The sequence below is a fragment of the Gopherus flavomarginatus genome, chromosome 1, assembly GCF_025201925.1.
Source record: "Gopherus flavomarginatus isolate rGopFla2 chromosome 1, rGopFla2.mat.asm, whole genome shotgun sequence".
NCBI classification, from domain to species: Eukaryota; Metazoa; Chordata; order Testudines; family Testudinidae; genus Gopherus; species Gopherus flavomarginatus.
Window position 1 is genome coordinate 159,084,009 of NC_066617.1, and position 18,293 is coordinate 159,102,301.

Consider the following 18,293-nt stretch of genomic DNA (forward strand, 5'->3'; position numbering starts at 1 on the left):
ACATATAAAATTATTATTAATAATATTTAATAAGCTGTACTCACCTACATTCACCAAGAGTATTTCTTGCTGCTTTTTGCAGCACTCAGCAACTCTCTATCTTATTGTACAGCAATAAAAAAAAATAAGGGACGTCCCTTGGAATAAGGGACTGTTGGCAACCCTAGACTCTCAACTGTTTCTCTTTTTCCCACAAAGGACTGTTAATATCATCTAAGGACAGGCAGACATGGGAGGTTCCTATGTAAGCTCCCTACAGCAAAAGAGAAAGGGAGGAAGCGATATTGTTAAAATGAAAGCCTCATTTAGTATTTTACATTTCAAATGTTTTAATTATTTTTCCTTCTTTTTCTATATCTTTAGTAAAAGGTTATTCAGATTTTTAATGGTGGTTGTTGGCATGGAATTAAGTAGGCCAAGGTGTCTGTATTCAAAACCCCAAACAATGTTTAATTTTTTAGTGTAGTATAATGACCAAACCATGATAACATATTTGACTCTGGTCCATTTTATTCCATGAAAATTAACATAATACTTCCCAGTACCCATAGGAAACAATCTCTCTCCAACAAAGGCCCAGTGAAGAACTGAGGGATGCTGCTTGGCTGAAGTGAAGAGAAAAGACTAGAGTTTCCTGGGGGATAAAGAAATGTCTTTGTTTAATTTGGGGATCCCCATTTCCATAGCTTCCAAAGGATCAGTGTTTCCCAAATTGAACTCTGCAGAGCTGCTTTTGCTGAAGTAGCCATCAAACATCAGACACTCAGGCTTTCTGCTAGCCCAGATCTGGCTATTTTTAGGACTTCGGGTGGTTTTTTCAACTGACCTCCAAAGCCCTTTCTGATAAAGAGGCCCAGTTCTGAAAGCAGGCCCTCAGGTGAGGCCTGTCCAAGGCTGAATGGAAAGATAGTGTTGAGACTCAAGGGCCCAGACCAGAGCAGAGTGCCCAGGTGGTGTCTCCCCAAGAGCCATACAGAGAGGTGTTATCTCCTCCTTGCTCCAGGACATGAAGCCTCAGAGACTGAGGATCCCAGAGCGGAGCACAGTAACTCTGGTGATGTCTCCTCAGAGCCACAAACAGAGGAACTATTCCCTCACTAGTCCATAACATGTATGGAGATTTCAGGACTGGGAGCAGCATGCTGGAAAGGAAGGTGTCTGTGAGACATTGATGATTGACAAGTACATCCCTGCTGTACGTCCACTGACCTCCCTGGACTTTGTGTATGTTGCACAAGATGACTAAGTTTGAAAATCTGCCCCTGAGGCAGGCGAATGTGAGAAGAGTCACTCCCCTCAGGTTGATTCCTAGTCCTGGATCTGTGAAACAACCACTTCTCCTTGACAGCAGCTCCCAGTGAGGATCCAGCCAGTACAGCTGTGGCTCATATAAAGGTCCCAGATGCTGCAGTGAGGTAGCATGAGCCACAGCTTTTAAAAGGCTTACAGCTATTAGCATGGGAGTGAGGGGGGAGATGGGTTACTTTAGTTGGGAACCTAGATCTAGTCCGAGAAGAAAGGAGGAAGCACACGTGGAGGTGATTTGGTGATCCTTTAATGCAGTTAGATATTGTGAGTGATACAGAGAATATGTGAGTCGGAAGTCAATGAGCCTGTATTGTCTCAGGGCTGGTCTACACTAGGGGAGGGGATCGATCTAAGATACGTAGCTTCAGCTACCTGAATAACGTAGCTGAAGTCGAAGTATCTTAGATTGAGTTACCTACCGTTCTCACGGTGCAGGATTGACCATCTAGATGAGACGCGATATATCGATCCCTGAGAAATCGATCGCTACCTGCCGATATGGCGGTAGTGAAGATGTACCCTCAGTGAAGAGAAGGAGCAGCCCCTCATCTATTGGTGGCCAGGCTCTGAACCTAGTCCTTGTGGACCAGCAATTACCCTCTATTGTCCCCACTGGTAGGTTTCAGCCTCAGAGCGATCATGTGGATGCGACCTGGCTAGCTTCTCTCTAAAAACCAAGGAATTTGAGCAAAGAATGTGATGGGTAAAGGTAAAAGGGGGCCTCTTTACCCAGCATGCGTTCTGCTCCTGCCCTGGCAATTGCAGTGGAGGAAGGAAGAGAGATGCCCCTCCCTGATGTAGTTACAATGGAATAGATAACCCATTGTTTCTGACTCCCTACTCTGGCACAGACACAATGCAGTTGGTCTGTTGCACAAAGAGTAGATGGGATCAAAGGGCAGCCAATCTGCTGGGACATGTGACCTCAACACCTGGTGAGATGGCAGTGCCCTAGGGTGAGAAGGCTCTATTTGTGTGATGCCTCTGCCTCCTCATATCGGTTCATGGTCCCCATGATCCAGTCCTGGTAGCACCCCACTCTGGTGTAAAGGCCATATGTACCACACTGTGGTCCCCAGGAGACCAGGCCACCCACATAGTACTGTCTGTCATTGTGGGGGTCTTTGATGGCATAGGCTCCGCCACTGTCCCCGGAACAGCTGTCCTTTGTGCCATCTCCAGCACAGACCATGTTGTCAGTGAATTGGAAAGTGGTGGAATCAGCAGGTGGCTTCGGCTTCACACCACAGCACCATGACATGTCCACCACAGGGATCTGAGCCTTCATGAGATGGTAAACTTTGTTTCGGTCCTCTGTCCGACCCCAGCCAGATATGTAGCCCAGTCTGCCTTTCTCCAGCTCATATTCAGGAGAACCACCAGGGAGGCAGAGTGGTGAGATCCTGGGGCCCATCTTCACAGGCGCCGTCAGTCTCAGCAGTGCAATGTCATTATCAAAATTTGTCCGAGCTTCTGGGTTTGCCACCTTCGTCCAGTTAGGGTGAATGAACACTTCTTCTTCAAACAGCTATATGGGCTTCTCCTTCTGGAACCATTGGTTGATGCTGGTCACTCCAGCATACATTATGGGCTTGCTATTTGAATCATCCAGCACATGAGCTGCAGTCAGCATCCAGCGGTCTGAAATAAGTACCCCACCTCCTCATGGGTTTTGGAATAAGACCTGCCAGGGGAAGTTGCCTGGCTTAGCACGGGTGCCCCCCAAAATCCTCTGCAGCTCCTGGATGGGTATACTGGGGATTCCACAGACTATAAGGGAAATAAAAAGGGAGAGACACAATGGGAGAATTACCACTTGCCAGTAGGGTGGTTCTTTGTGCATCACTAAAAACTGCATAGTCCCCTCTCTCCTGTCTCCTTGACATCACCCTGGTTCAGAGTAACCCCTGTCCATGGCAGTTCTCTGTCAAATAATCTGCATCCAAAGTTTACAGAAAGGAAAAACTAAGGAACAGGGTTGTCAAACGATTAAAAAAATAATCACAGTTAATTGTGAGTTTAAAATAATAGTCGTGAATAATTGCAGTTTTAATTGCACTGTTAAGCAATAATAGAATAGCAATTTAAATATATTAGAAATATTTTGGATGTTTTTCTACATTTTCAATATATTGATTTCAATTACAACCCAGAATACAAAGTGCACACTGCTCACTTTATATTATTATTTTTGATTACAGATATTTTGCACTGTAAAAAAGATAAAAGAAATAGCATTTGTCAATTCATCTCACACAAGTACTGTAATGCAATCTCTTTATCGTGAAAATGCAGCTTACAAATGTAGAATTTTTTTTACATAACTGAACTCAAAACCAAAACAATATAAAACTTTAGAGCCAGAAGTCCACTCAGTCCTACTTCTTGTTCAGCCGATTGCTAAGACAAACACGTTTGTTTACATTTATGGGAAATAATGCTGCCTGCTTCTTATTTACAGTATCACCTTAAAGTGAGAACAGGCATTCGCATGGCACTGTTGTACTATAAAGTGAGCACTGTACACTTTGTATTTTTGTTGTAAATGAAGTCAATATATTTGAAAATGTAGAAAAAATCCAAAAATAATTATAATAAATTTAAATTGGTATTCTATTATTATTTAACAGTGTGATTAAAATGCAATTTATTGCAACTATTTTTTAAAATCTCATTAATTTGTTCTGCATTAATCACTTGAGTTAAATGTGAATAATTGACAGCCCATACTAAGCAAATTTGGAAATAAAAAAGTTTGTTAACTTCCATGAAGTATAAAAATGCCCATCCTGAAATTGTTTGCATTGTTGTTGATGCCATGTTGGTTGAAGAACTCAGTGTAGCTCAAAAGCTTGTATCTTCCACCAACAAAAGCGGGTCCTCACCCACCTTGTCTCCTATGCATCCTCCAATTCTAATGTAAGAAGTCAAGAAATTCACTGTTACATCACCCAAACAGGCTCAGTTCTGCCCTTTTATCACTGCCAAGCTCATATCGTTCATCCACTGTACCTATCATTCTTGTTTTGCAATATATTCCCTTAGGATGAAGGATTTCTTTGTGAAAGAGTTAAAGGCCATAGAAAGAATTAAATCAGACAAACCCACTCTTCTGGAGAATTTATACATGGACTCTGGATAGTATGAAGTATAATGCACGGGTTTTACACATAGTTGTCTTTGATCTTTTGCCATCACACCCTTCCTTGCTTGTGGTATGTAAATCCTATAGTGTAGGGGCATTGGTTAGGAGAGTCACAGGCAATGAGTCTCATGGATGCAGTGAAGCTGTGTGTTCTTTGGGGATAAAGTTGTCTGTGAGATTCAGCTTATTCAGTGATAATTCAAGGGCCCACATGTAAGGCTGCTCACATTATCATAATCTGTGAAGGCTGTGACTTTCCATCTTTTGTGGATTTTATTCAGTTAAAGTTAATGTCTCTAGTTTAGAATGTTAGGTTGTACAATTGCCAGACTAACTTCACTTAATTCATTCTTCTGTCATGGAATTTCCTTAGTTTTATTTTTTAAAACATGTTTCAGGAGTTGCCGTTTGACAGGAGTCTATGCAGACATTACAAGGTTCATGTCACAGAGTGGGCTGGCCCTTTCAGGGGGGCTAGCTCAGCCCCACCAGTGCCTAGTTATCCACCTCCCAGATGGTGAGTTTGAGCTGGACCTGGTGGTTGGTTCAGGTGACCAGGCATCACATACCTGTAGCCACGAGGTGGTGCTTCCTATCAGAGGGAGCCTGCTGAATGAGTCACAGGTGAGAGACCTACAGGAGAGCCAGAGAACACTAGGGAAGAAGCTCTCCATACTAGCTAGAGGGAAAGGCCTGGCTGGAGCTAACTGCAGCAAGGGGCAGGAGCAACTCCCCCTTAAGGGGCAATTAGAGGCCCTGAGAAAGGATATTCAAGTTAGTCTGGCCAGGAGAGTACTGAAGAGTATTGAAGTATATTTATGCTTCCCTAGGGGTCTAGGCTGGGCTTTCCAGCGAAGGTGGGTGAAGTCCCCTGTCTATTGCCCTGTTCCAACAGCACATAATGGACTGCTGAGCCCAGGAGGGGGCTACAAGTGAAGCTACATCCAAGAGAGGATGAAAAGTTTATGTGGCCTGGTGAGGATGCACCTGACTAAACTCAGGAAGACCCAGCATGAGATTGCTGGATGTCTGTTTTGGTTTTTAGACTCTTTTTGTTTACCTGCTGGAAGGGGATGAATTTTAATTTGTCTGAAGGGCTAAAACATGAGAACCAGGATAGCCAATAGTAGGGAAACAGAGGTGGTAGCAGGGTCCAATACTGGCTGTGGTGAGACAATGTTCTGGTTCACTAGAAGACCGGTAGGGCTTATGTACTTCCCAGCTTCCTTCTGCGGCCCCTCTGATCTTTCTCAGGAACCCAACTATCTCAGAAACACCCGATCTAATGCAACTCAAATTACCCTGGAAAAGGAAGCAGCAATTTTTCAGGCAGATTGGTTCAGCTTTCTTTAAATTAGAGAGAAGTGGTGGAGAGAAAACTGACTTTTAATGGAGATTGGGTCACCACAAAACACACATACACACACAGAGAACATGCACACATAGACAAAGTTCTTTGTGATACCTGGGACACACAATGGAAGCTCTGTTCCCATCTCTTTGCTCACCCATTTCCCGCTGGCTGAACACCGATAAATCACTTGGAAAACACACAGAAGCATGGAAAGGATTTCAGTACAAAACATCACGAGAATGTGACAAACGACTCTGGGGAATTGGTTTTCTTAGATTCTGTGGCCAGAAGGGATGACTGTGATCACCTAGTCTGATCTCCTCCAAAACACAGGGCACAGGACTTCCCTTAATTTATTATTTCCTGTGTGAGTTAGAGCAGTTCTTTTAGAAAAACATCCAAACTTGATTTTAAAATCGCCAGTGATGGAGAATTCACAATGATCCTTGGTCAGTTATTCCAATGGATTAGTTTCTCACTCTGATAAAATTTTGACTTATTTCCAGTACGAATTTGTCTAGCTTCGATTTCCAACCATTGGATCTAGTTATCCTTTTGTATGTGAGACTGGAGAATCTATTATCAAATTTCTGTTCCCCCGTAGGTATTTATAGACTGAAATCAAGTCACCCATTAACCTTCTCTTTGTTAAGTTAAATAGATCGAACTTCTTGAGTCTAACACTATATCGTGTATTTTCCAAACTTTTAATCATTCCCATAGCTCTTCTCATCATCATGGTTGTAGTCGGGATGCACAGACATGTTGTGGATGGGGTAGTTACCCAGCTAGTGGATCTTATTCACCTCCATGTGGCCAAGAAACACTTTGACCTTCTCAGCCACCTTGGCAGGGCTCATCCTCCCACCTGTCTCTGTCACTGAGCCATGTTGCTTGGGGTAGATGGTGTGAGCAGCTGTCAGAATCCAGCGGTCACCAGCAGCGCCCCACCCCCGACCCCAAAGACATGTGTCTTCGCCTGCCATGGGAAGCTTCCCGGTGGTGCTGTGCTGCCACCGATGATCCGCTGGATTCCAGTGATGGGATTGTTTGACTTCCCACACACTGTGGGAAGGGATAGGAATTGAAAAAGCTGTTACATGCTGTCTTCTCCTGCTGTCTGTCTCGTCTCCCCATACCTTTCAGTTCCCTGCTTCCCTGCCCTTCTGCTGCTTTTCCATATGGATTTCGCCGTCTTCTGCACTGCCACCTCCCTCACAGACAGTCCCACATTACTGTCAGCTCCACTTCTCCATCTCTCTCTCCCACTCTCTGCTTGTCTCTCTTGGTTCGTGCTGGCTCTGAAGGTATATTGCTGAGTGGTGAACACAGTGAGATGTTCCCTACTTACCTGGTAAACACACTGGGATGTTCTCATGGCCATCTTGGTCTGCCCAGGAGCCCTGAGTGGAGCAGTTGTATGTATCTGAGGGAAAAGAGAAGATAATGAAACCAAGGACTGCAGGGAGCGATCATCAGGCACAGGGAGATAGTCCCTCTTTCTAGGGCACTGGAACAACCCCACCTGGCATGCTGTGCTCAGCTGTGGGCCCCTCAATCCCAGAGGCATCACACATCAGACAGGAAGGGGGCGGTCCCTCTCTGCCCCATCTAGAGAGCCTCCAGCAGGGAAGCTCTGCTCAGCTCTGGGCCCCTCAGTTCCAGAGAGAAAGTGACAAGTTTGAGGGAGCTCAGAGAAGAACCACAGAAAGGCTCAGGGGGCTGGAGGGGATTTTGGAGTAATGAGATGCTCATTGGAAGTTATATTATTCAGTCACTAGATGACCTGAGTGCTGAACAGAGTTCAGAGTGTGACCTCAGGTCAATTTGAGCTGGTTTATCTGTATCTGTTGTATACAGCTGGTTTATCTAACACATCCCTCCTGTGTAAGAAGGACGGGGATTCCTTGATTCCACATATCATGACATTGAGTTCTGGGAGAGATTCAAAGAGCTAAATCCACCTGGCATGGAACAGTCATGACTAGAGAGGGGGTAAGGGAAATGTGAGGATCTTTGCAAATGTCTGAGGGGTTCAAGCCTCTGAAGATGTTTTTTGGGGGGAAGGGTGCGGGGGGGCAGGTGAGAATAGGTTGAGACTGAGCCAAGGGAAACGAGCTCAAGAGTCTTCCCCCTGCACTGTGAGCCTGAGGCGTCATCTCCCAAAGTGGGGCCAGAGCCCCATTCCAGAGCACAGGGAACTAGGAGCCATTGAGAATGGATAGGGGGATGCTTCTAGCCTAGGCCCAAGGGGCTGCTTGGGGAGATGGGATCTGAGGGAGTGTAGGAGGCACTGTCCCCAAGCACACCCCCATGTGGCACAGCATGGCCCTGCAGTTCCACTGCACCCCCATCCCTCTTGGGTCTTGCAATGATTTACTCCCACATCACAATACTTAGACCAAGATTACCCCTTTACTGGCTTATTTATTAACTTTTGAACAGAGCACAGAACTCTTTAGCTCCTCATCCCCACCCCTCTCCTGGGAGCCTGTGTGCTAATTCAGAGATATGCCCCCTCTCTTAAAAGGTCAGGAGTCCCACAGCCCTAGTCGGTTGAGAGAGAAGGGAGCCTGGTCTCCACCCAGGGCCATCCCTCTCCATAAGCAAAATATGCAGCCACATTGTGCCCTATGCAGCTGCGTGCTGCTCCAGCCCCTCCTCCGCCTCTTCCCCATGGCCCCTGCTCTGCCTCTTCCCCATGGCCCCTGCTCTGCCACTTCCCACCCCTGCTCTGCCCCAGCCCCACCCCACCCCACCTCTTCCCACTCCTGCTCTGCTCCAGCCCCACCCCCGTCCCGCCTCTTCCCGCCCTTGCTCCGCTCCCAGCCCACCCTTTCCCGTGAGGACTCCAGCAGGGGCCAGGCCTGCCCTGCACTCACCAGGTGGCAGAAAGTGGAGCGACCGCTGGCTCGTGCTCGGGGGTGGTTTCCTCCCTGCTTCCCAAACCTGCTTCTGCCCCCTGGTGGAGGCCTGGGGCCCCCACAGCCCTCTGCGAGGTAGGGGTCTGTGTAGGGCACCAAAATGGCTAGGGACAGCCCTGTCTCCACCCTACATTAGAAGGCTCTTGATTCTAGGTCCTTTAAGAGATAGTAGCCTTGGTTTTCCCCAAACACTAATTCCCTGCAACAGCTTCCTTTCTCCTGCATCTGCCTCTGCCATTCCCCAGGTCCTTGTGTTCCCCCAAACTCCTGATTCCTGAAAGAGCCATGCCATGGAACAGAGGTTGACTGACGCCTGGACTCTCTATTGCCCTTAAGGGGGACGGGCCACCCTCGTTACCGAGGCTTTCCCAGCTCAGATTGCTATGGCGCTTCCTGGGTCAGGACTCACTGCTCCCGCTGTTTGTGAGTATGTGGTAATAAGGCTCCTTGCACCGGTAGGTGATCACTGACTGGTAGTTGTTGTTCCCATGTTCGCTAACATAACTGAGAGCCCCGTTGGTGAGATTTTTGGGGTCACCACAGCTCACAACTACAAAAGAGAACAAGGAGAGGAGTCAAGGGGGAGCCCCAGTGCTCACTGCAGCAGTGAGGTTTGGAGAGACATGCTGGTCTCAGTTGGAGCCCATGATGTGAGGGAGGGATGTGCGGACTGTCCATGAGCCCGCTGGAGGGGAGGCAGGTGCAGTCCCCACTTGGCAGAGACTATCGTTGCTTGGAAAGTGGAGAAAAGGGCACACAAAAATTCAAAGTTGTTCAAAGCTGACCTAGTTTTTTAATGTAATGACATTATCAACATTTTTATCCAAAAGGGTTACATAGTTCAATAATAATTCTGATTAAAGTCATATTAATATTGAAAAAAAAACAAAAACAAAAAATGAGAACAGCAGTAGGTTTTTTTGCAATAGTTTTTTTATGGGGGGAAAAAGGCTATTTTTGTACTAACCAAGTTTTTATTTTAAAAATGTTGCCCAGCCCCAGTGGAAAGCATGGTGGCCATTCGTCACCTCCCTGAGTGCAATGATTTTGGGGAGGATTGGACTCAGTCTAGGTCCCAGTAGGACCTATGCCTAAGGATCACAATGCCTAAGATACTATCAGAACTGGCATTTATGAGTCCCCTTGCTGGCAACAGAAAGGCCAAGGACTATGTGGGTTATGGAGGATGTACTCCCCACTCACCTCTTTGGGTTGGGGACTGGTTGGGAGAGGGGATAATCCATGTGTGGGGGTGGGATTATTGACTCACTTTCACACCAGGGCATGGGTCGGTGCCAAGTCCCATCATCCTGGCAGATAGCACTGAAGGATGCCAACTTCCGGTCACCCTGCAAGAAAAAGAAGAGAAGAGCTGAGGACCACATGTAACCTCAGGTCCCTGCCCCCAACCCCAAATCATGGGGATGTAGCCTGGCATCTGCCTTCTCACTGCTGCTCAACTCTGCTCCTGATGTCCACTTCAGTGCCCTTCTGTGACCCCTGAACCTTTCCTCCTTACCCAACCTCCTACCCCTTTGTCATGCATTGGCCTTGGCTACTCTTATTTCAGCAGGCTCATGCTGCAGCTCTTTATCCCAGCCAGAAAAACCTGCAGTCACCAAAACAGTAATCTCTGATTCTACCCCGGAGACACCCACTCCTGGGGTGGGGCAGGAAAGAAGGGCAGGGGAGTCCTTCTGCCTTTCATCAGATCCTGGAGCAGAGTGCTGGGGACCCTGGGGGGCCCCTCCAGGAAGTGAGTCCTGCGTCCCAAACATTCTGGAGAGTGATGACAATGTTCTTTCTTAATCTCTTGACCCCACCCGTTCCTGTGAAAAGGCAGGGAGTGAGGACAGGGTAGGAGATTGGAAGGAGGAAAAGAGGGAGAAGAGACTGGAAAGGAGGAGACTTCGGCAGAAGAGAAGAAAGGAAGAGTGAAAGAGAGAGCAGAAGGATGGGGAGAAGGAGGGCCTCACCTCCATCAGTTCATACCCAGTCTGGCAGCTGACGTTGAAGTAGTCATGAAATTGGTACAGGGGCTGCAAGTCTTTGATGAGGGTGAACTGGTCCCTTGGCACAGGCTGTGGGCACTGGATTTCTGTTGGGAAACACGCAAGGCTTTAGCCTTTACCTCCCACACCCTTCCTGATTTTTCACACTTGCTGTCTGCTCACCTTATCCTCAAGGGCGTTGCCTTGTGTACAATCATCCAGATTTGAGGTGAGAGGGGGTGCTGGGCAAAGAGAAGAGAGAGTTAAACCTGACTGAAAGCTCTGTAATGGGGGTGCTGCGGGTCTGGCTACTGTCCTGGAGTCTCTGCCTGTTGGGGATGGGGCCCAGAACTCCTCTGGATTCTCCTGGTGAGGGGCAGCCCTGTGCACCCCTCCTGCATGGTGTGGAGCTCTCATACTCACCCACAGCTTGGTAATAGGCAAGGAAGCCCTTGTAGGGGATAAGGGTGCCGTTCTCCACGTTGGAGAAGTCAGAGTGGAACATCAGCCTCATCCAGTTCCCTTTGGACACAAAGTCCCTGACTCCCGGGTGGTTGCCTGTCACTGAGCCTAGCTGGCCACAGTACCGACCCAGGTCTTTCTTATCTGCTGTGATCTGTCAAGAAGAAAGGGAGAGAGGAAATTATGAGAATTCATGAAGTTCAACCTGCTCCATGTATCACCATTACCTGGTCTATGCATCTCCAACTCCCTCCCTCTCCTCTGTGCCTGTTGGATAGCAAGTAGACCCTGCTTGCTGTTGAAAAATGATTGTGTCCTGAGGTCACCAGCTTCCCCTCCCCAGCCCTACCCCAGGTCTCTGCTGTACGCACCTTGACGTAGTCAGAGAGACAGGACTCAGATGGCTGCAGGTCGAACTGCCAGAAGTTCAACTTCACCACAAAGCCCTTTGGGGCTGTAATGTCCCAGGTGCTGACATTGTTGTTGGGGTATGGCTTGGGGTAATTGGGGGATGTGATCTCCCCAAAAAGCTTTCTTGGGGTTGGGCTGGAACTGACGACTCCAAAGAGGAGAGACTCCCACAGGAGGAGCAGGGGGAGCCTGTGAACACAATTGTCATGGTATAATTCCCCACTCTGAACCTTAGCATCCAAAAGATGGGGTACCAGCATGAATTCCTCTAAGCTTAATTACCAGCTTAGTACTTGTAGCGCTGCCACCAACCAGGAATTCCAGTGCCTGGTACACTCTGGTCCCCCCAAAACCTTGCCCGGGGACCCCCAAGACCCAGACCCTCTGGATCTTAACACAAAGAAAGTAAACCCTTTCCCTCACTGTTGCCTCTCCCAGGTTTCCGTTCCCTGGGTTACCCTGCAAGATCACTGTGATTCAAACGCCTTGAATCTTAAAACAGAGAGGAAAATTCACCTTCCCCCCTCCTTCTCTCTCCCCCCCCCAGACTCTCCCTGAGAGAGAAAGTAATCCTAACACAGAGAGAAAATTAAAATTTCTCTCCCCCTTCCCTTCTTTCTCCCCACCAAGTCCCTGGTGAATCCAGACCCAGTCCCCTGGGGTCTCACCAGAATAAAAAAAAATCAGGTTCTTAAAGAAGAAAAGCTTTTAATTAAAGAAAGAAAAACCAGTAAAAATTATCTTTGTAAATTTAAAATGGAATAGGTACAGGGTCTTTCAGCTATAGACGCTGGGAACACCCTCCCAGCCTAAGTATACAAGTACAAATTAAAATCCTTTCAGCAAAATACAAATTTGAACTCTTTCCAGCCAAATACACATTTGAACTCCTCCCAGCCAAATACACATTTGCTAATAAAGAAAACAAACATAAGCCTAACTCGCCTTATCTACCTAGTACCCACTATTCTGGACATATAAGAGACTGTATCAAAGAGATTGGAGAGAAACCTGGTTGCACGTCTGGTCCCTCTGAGCCCCTACAGTGAACAACAACCAAACACTAACAGCACACACAAAAAACTTCCCTCTCTCAAGATTTGAAAGTATCCTGTCCCCTGATTGGTCCTCTGGTCAGGTGACAGCCAGGCTCACTGATCTTGTTAACCCTTTACAGGCAAAAGAGATATGAAGTACTTCTGTTCTATTAACTCTTACTTATCTGTTTATGACAACAATGTACGTGGAGTGTGAATTACAGACCAGCCATAGATCTGGGCCATATGCAACCGGTGGAAACTTCATGCGAGGCTCTTGCGCAGTCCAAAGGACCCCTGGGTACGCTGGGTACTGACCAGGTGTTATAGAGCCAATAGAGACATTGAAGAGACCCAAGATCCAATCAGGTACCAGCTGGGCATCAGGCACTAGCCAAGGATATAGTTCCCAGGAAGCCATTTCAAGGGAGACTAGGCACGAACCCCGTGGGCACTGGCTCTTTGTTATACACCAGCCATGGACCTGGGTCTTGTGGAACCAAGGGGAGGAACAGTAAGAGATCCAGTCTTATAGGCTCTGAAGGTTTCCCTCTGCCTGGCTTTGGGCCACCTGGTTCAGCTTGTGTTTGTTGTCAGCTTGGGAGCTTGCTCAGCTCAACAGTTCAGAGTCCAAAGGTCCTTGGCACGGCGGGGAGTGATCCCCAGCCATGCTTGGGTCCCTCTCCTCTGACCCCCTGTTGGGGGGGGGGTGCTCTGCAAGATCTAGCTATTAACCTCTCCCTTTCCACAGGGTGCGGTATGGAAATCTGGGTAGGTTAGTTGCCCCCTCACATCCTGGTCCCAATCCGGGTGTTACCTGGGTAGTGGGTCCATTACGCTCCTCCAAAATACACTCATTCCCTCTCCCTGGAAGGAGATCAGCTGGGGGGATTCAAACACTGCACCACTTCAAACTGGAGGATTAACGGGGTAATAGTGGGACATGGATTTAACCCTGTCCACCTCTCATCCTTCCCCAAGGAGTTGGACCCTTTAGTCCTTCCCCCCCATAAAGATGCCACCACGTCCCTCCCCGGGCCAGATTGGCAGCACTGACATGTTCTTAGTCTTGTCTGATGTGGGTATGTCTCTCTCTTCCTACAAGTGCTCTAACCAGGGCTTGCGAGTTGTAACCAAATGCAAACTCTTAACCCTGCCAGATCTAATTCAGCGAAGTAGGGGAAGACCAATAGGAGAGGGAGGAAAGAGAGACAGCTAGGTTACAAATCAATTGGCATCGTGAATGGGTTTCATTAGCCCACGTTCTGCTGTCCTCTGCTGCCTCTTTGCTGGAACTATGGCCATGAACTTTTTTGTTTAAAGCAAGAGCCAACAAAGTTGTACACATTTTTGTGAGTGTGTGTGGAAAGCTAATGTTGCTCAAGAGACACTTAACTGGAAATTTCCATATATTAAAGTGCAATTTTGGGGGAGTTTTGGTTTTAAAGATGTCATAAAAAGGAAAAAGAAATAGGATTTGTGTTCTCCCTGCCCTTCGTTTTTGGGACATTTTTCTGATGAGGGAAGAAGGCTTGAAATGTTTTTCTTAAAAAGTTAAAAAACGGATCCTTTTTACCCTAGAAATATTAATAATGCCAGGTCTTTGCCTTGCCGTTTTGCTGAAGAACACCTCAGAGGTGTGAATCAGCAGCTTCCTTCATGAGGAAGCAGCAGTGTTAAATCTTTAACAAAAGACACATTTCTCTGTGCTCCCTAGGAAGGGTTCTGTCTTTTGTTCAGCTGCAGCTAACAACTGGAGGTTTGGCTACACTTGCAGCTGTACAGCGCTGGGAGTTACAGCTGTCTTCGTACAGCTGTGTAGGGAAAGCGCTGCAGTGTGGCCACATTTGCAGCATTTGCAGCGGTGTTGGGAGTGGTGCATTATGGGCAGCTATCCCACAGAGCACTTCTTCCCATTCTGGCGCCACGGGTTGTGGGAAGGGTGCGGAGGGTGTGGGTCATTCTGGTCCTGTCCCAACGCCCCGTGATGCATCGCTTCACATCCCAGCAGTCCCTGTGTTTCCGTCCACATTTGGCGCCATCTTTGCACGGTTTCAGTACAGCACAATTCTGTGTTCCATTTCAGTCTGCGGGAAATGGAGCCCGAACTGCTGAGGCGTATGCTGATGAATCTCGCCAGCACATCACATTTGGCAGTTGAGCTATTGCTTAAGATCCAAAGTGACAGTGAGGAGTCCGATGATGATAGCGAGTCGCGTAATGAGTACGACACGAAATTGCTTGTGGCATTCGCAGACATGCTCAGCACCATGGAAAGCCGCTTTTGGGCTCAGGAAACAAGCACTGACTGGTGGGATCACATCGTCATGCAAGTCTGGGATGACGAGCAGTGGCTGCAGAACTTTCGGATGAGAAAAGCCACTTTCATGGGACTGTGTGAGGAGCTCTCCCCCACCCTGCAGCGCAAGGACAGGAGATTGAGAGCTGCCCTGCCTGTGGAGAAGCGGATGGTTATTGCAGTCTGGAAGCTGGCTGTCATGGTATAAAGTTTTTTTTTTTAACTCTGTCGGGAAAGACTAGTTAGAAGGAGTTAGAAAAGACTCTGTTGCTAAGCAACCCTAAGAAGGCAGCAGAGAAGCAGCATTTCAGGCAGTAAACACCAGAGGGCGCCCCAACACAAGAAAGCAGGAACCATGACTACCAAGGATGCACTGAAACAGGAACGGGCAAGACTGGATACAGAGGAACAAATCAAAGACGCAGACCACAAGCGAGACATGGAAAGAAAACAGAAAGAAATAGAAATAAGAGAAAAAGAGGTGGAGCTGAGAGAAAGAGAAGAAAAAACCAAACAGGCAACCCACAAAAGAGAACAAGAAGCCAAAGATGCGGTCCACCAATGAGAAATGGAAAAACAACAAAAAGAGATGGAAAAGCAACAAAAAGAGAGGGAAGAGAGGGAAAAAGAGAGAAAGCATGAACTGGAATTAGCGCAGACCAGACAGCATGCTCCAGCCAACCCTACCAACCCTTTGCCAATTATTGCTCCACATCCCAAGAAATTTCCCACCTACAAGGCAGGTGATGACACTGAGGCCTTCTTAGAAAATTTTGAAAGGACCTGCCATGGGTACAGCATCTCTGAAGACCAGTACATGATAGAGCTGAGGCCACTGTTCAGTGGACCCTTAGCAGAGGTGGCGGCTGAAATGCCTAAGGAAAACATGAACGATTATAAACTTTTTCAAACCAAGGCCAGAATCAGAATGAGGCTAACACCTGAGCATGCCTGTCGGCAGTTCAGAGCCCTAAAGTGGAAGCCAGATGTGTCATTCACCCGACACGCCTATCACATTGGAAAGAATTATGATACCTGGATATCAGGAGCCAAGGTTAAAACTCTGGATGACATGCACCTCCTAATACAATTGGAGCAGTTCTTAGAGGGTGTTCCTGAGGAAATAGAAAGGTACATCCTAGATGGAAAGCTCAAAACTGTAACTGAGGCGGGGGAGATTGGAGCCAGATGGGTGGAAGTGGCAGAAAAGAAAAAAGCTACTAGCAAGGGGAGCAAATATCACAGGGGTCACACCGACAATAAACCCTATACCCAAGGGCAACCTAGGACCCCACCTACAACCCAAGGAAAGCCGCAGACTCCCTATTCTCCCGCCTCACCAGTCTCCAGTAACCCACCTCGGCCCAGTGACCAATCAGCTGGGCAATGCTTTAAGTGTAATGAACTGGGACATATAAATGCTAACTGCCCCAAGAACCCCAACCGAGTGCAGTTCATTACACCACCATCACACCAAAGATCCCCAGGCCCAGATGCCTCTCAAATACCCTTGGAGTGAAGGGAAATTTTGAGAGTGGGCGGAAAGAAGGTTATCGCGTGGAGAGACACGGGGGCACAAGTGTAAGCTATCCACCAAGCTTTAGTGGACCCCAAATTCATCAACCCAAAGGCCCAAGTGACAATTTACCCCTTCATGTCAAAAGCTGTAGACTTGCCTACAGCTGAACTGCCTGTCCAGTACAAAGGCTGGTCAAGAATGTGGACTTTTGCAGTCTATGACAATTATTCCATCCCCATGCTACTGGGGGAAGACTTGGCCAACCAGGTGAAGTGGGCCAAGAGAGTGGGAATGGTTACACGCAGCCAAACCAGGCAAGCTTCCAGACCCATCCCTGTTTCTGAGCCATCCACAGGGGCCCCGTCTGTGTTACCAGAGACCCAGACAGAGGTAGTGGACCCGGATCCCCTGCCAACAACTGCAACAGCCACAGTGCCTCCAGTCCCAGACCAGGAACTGGAAAAGCAATCTACACCAGAACCGTTGCCAGCACTAACGCCAACACTTGCAAACCCATCTTCAACCCCAACACTAGAGGGCGCCAGAGGCCCTGAACTGGCAGAAGCAGCAGACAACCACACCCAAGAGGCTCATCCAGAGCTTGAAATACCACCTGGTGCACCAGCGGAGAGCAGTTCACCAGCAATAGAAACAACCCCATCACCTACATTGCTTCCAGAGGGACCAAGCCCAAGTCCACAGTCTAAGGAAGAACTAGTGTCTCCAGCCTCAAGGGAACAGTTCCAGACTGAGCAGGAAGCAGATGACAGCCTTCAAAAAGCTTGGGCGGTGGCACGGAGCACCCCACGGCCTCTCAGCTCTTCTAACCGATCCTGGTTTGTTATAGAACAAGGGCTTTTATATAAGGAGACTCTTTCTGGTGGACACCGGGAAGACTGGCATCCACAAAAACAGTTGGTGGTTCCAACTAGGTACTGGGGAAAGCTCTTAAGCTTAGCCCATGATCATCCCAGTGGCCATGCTGGGGGGAACAGAACCAAAGACAGGTTGGGGAATCCTTCCACTGGGAGGGGATGGGCAAGGATGTTGCCAAGTATGTCTGGTCTTGTGAGGTGTGCCAAAGAGTGGGAAAGCCCCAAGACCTGGTCAAGGCCCCTCTCCAGGCACTCCCCATAATTGAGGTCCCATTTCAGCGAGTAGCTGTGGATATTCTGGGTCCTTTCCCAAAAAAGACACCCAGAGGAAAGCAGTACATACTTACTTTCGTGGACTTTGCTGCCCGATGGCTAGAAGCAGTAGCTCTAGGCAACACCAGGGCTAAAGTTGTGTGCCAGGCCCTAACAGACATTTTTGCCAGGGTAGGTTGGCCCTCTGATATCCTTACAGATTCAGGGACAAATTTCCTGGCAGGGACCCTGAAAGAACTGTGGGAAACTCATGGGGTGAATCACTTGGTTGCCACCCCTTACCTCCATCAAACCAATGGCCTGGTGGAGAGGTTTAATGGAACTTTGGGGGCCATGATACGTAAATTCGTGAATGAACACTCCCAATGACTGGGACCCAGTGTTGCAGCAGTTGCTTTTTGCCTACAGGGCTGTACCACATCCCAGTTTAGGGTTTTCACCGTTTGAGCTTGTGTATGGCCATGAGGTTAAGGGGCCATTACAGCTGGTGAAGCAGCAATGGGAGGGGTTTACGCCTTCTCCAGGAACTAACATTCTGGACTTTGTAAGCAACCTACAAAGCATCCTCCAACACTCTTTAGCCCTTGCTAAAGAAAACCTAAAGGATGCTCAGAAAGAGCAAAAGGCCTGGTATGACAGACCTACCAGAGAGCGTTCCTTCAAGGTAGGAGACCAGGTTATGGTCTTGAAGGTGC

At 47.9% G+C, this 18,293-nt stretch overlaps 1 pseudogene; it reads right to left on the reverse strand.

Annotated features, from left to right (window-relative positions):
• Positions 1 to 2,275: 2,275 nt before the first annotated feature.
• On the reverse strand, positions 2,276 to 13,466 carry LOC127043162 (complement C1s subcomponent-like; annotated as a pseudogene).
• Positions 13,467 to 18,293: the final 4,827 nt, after the last annotated feature.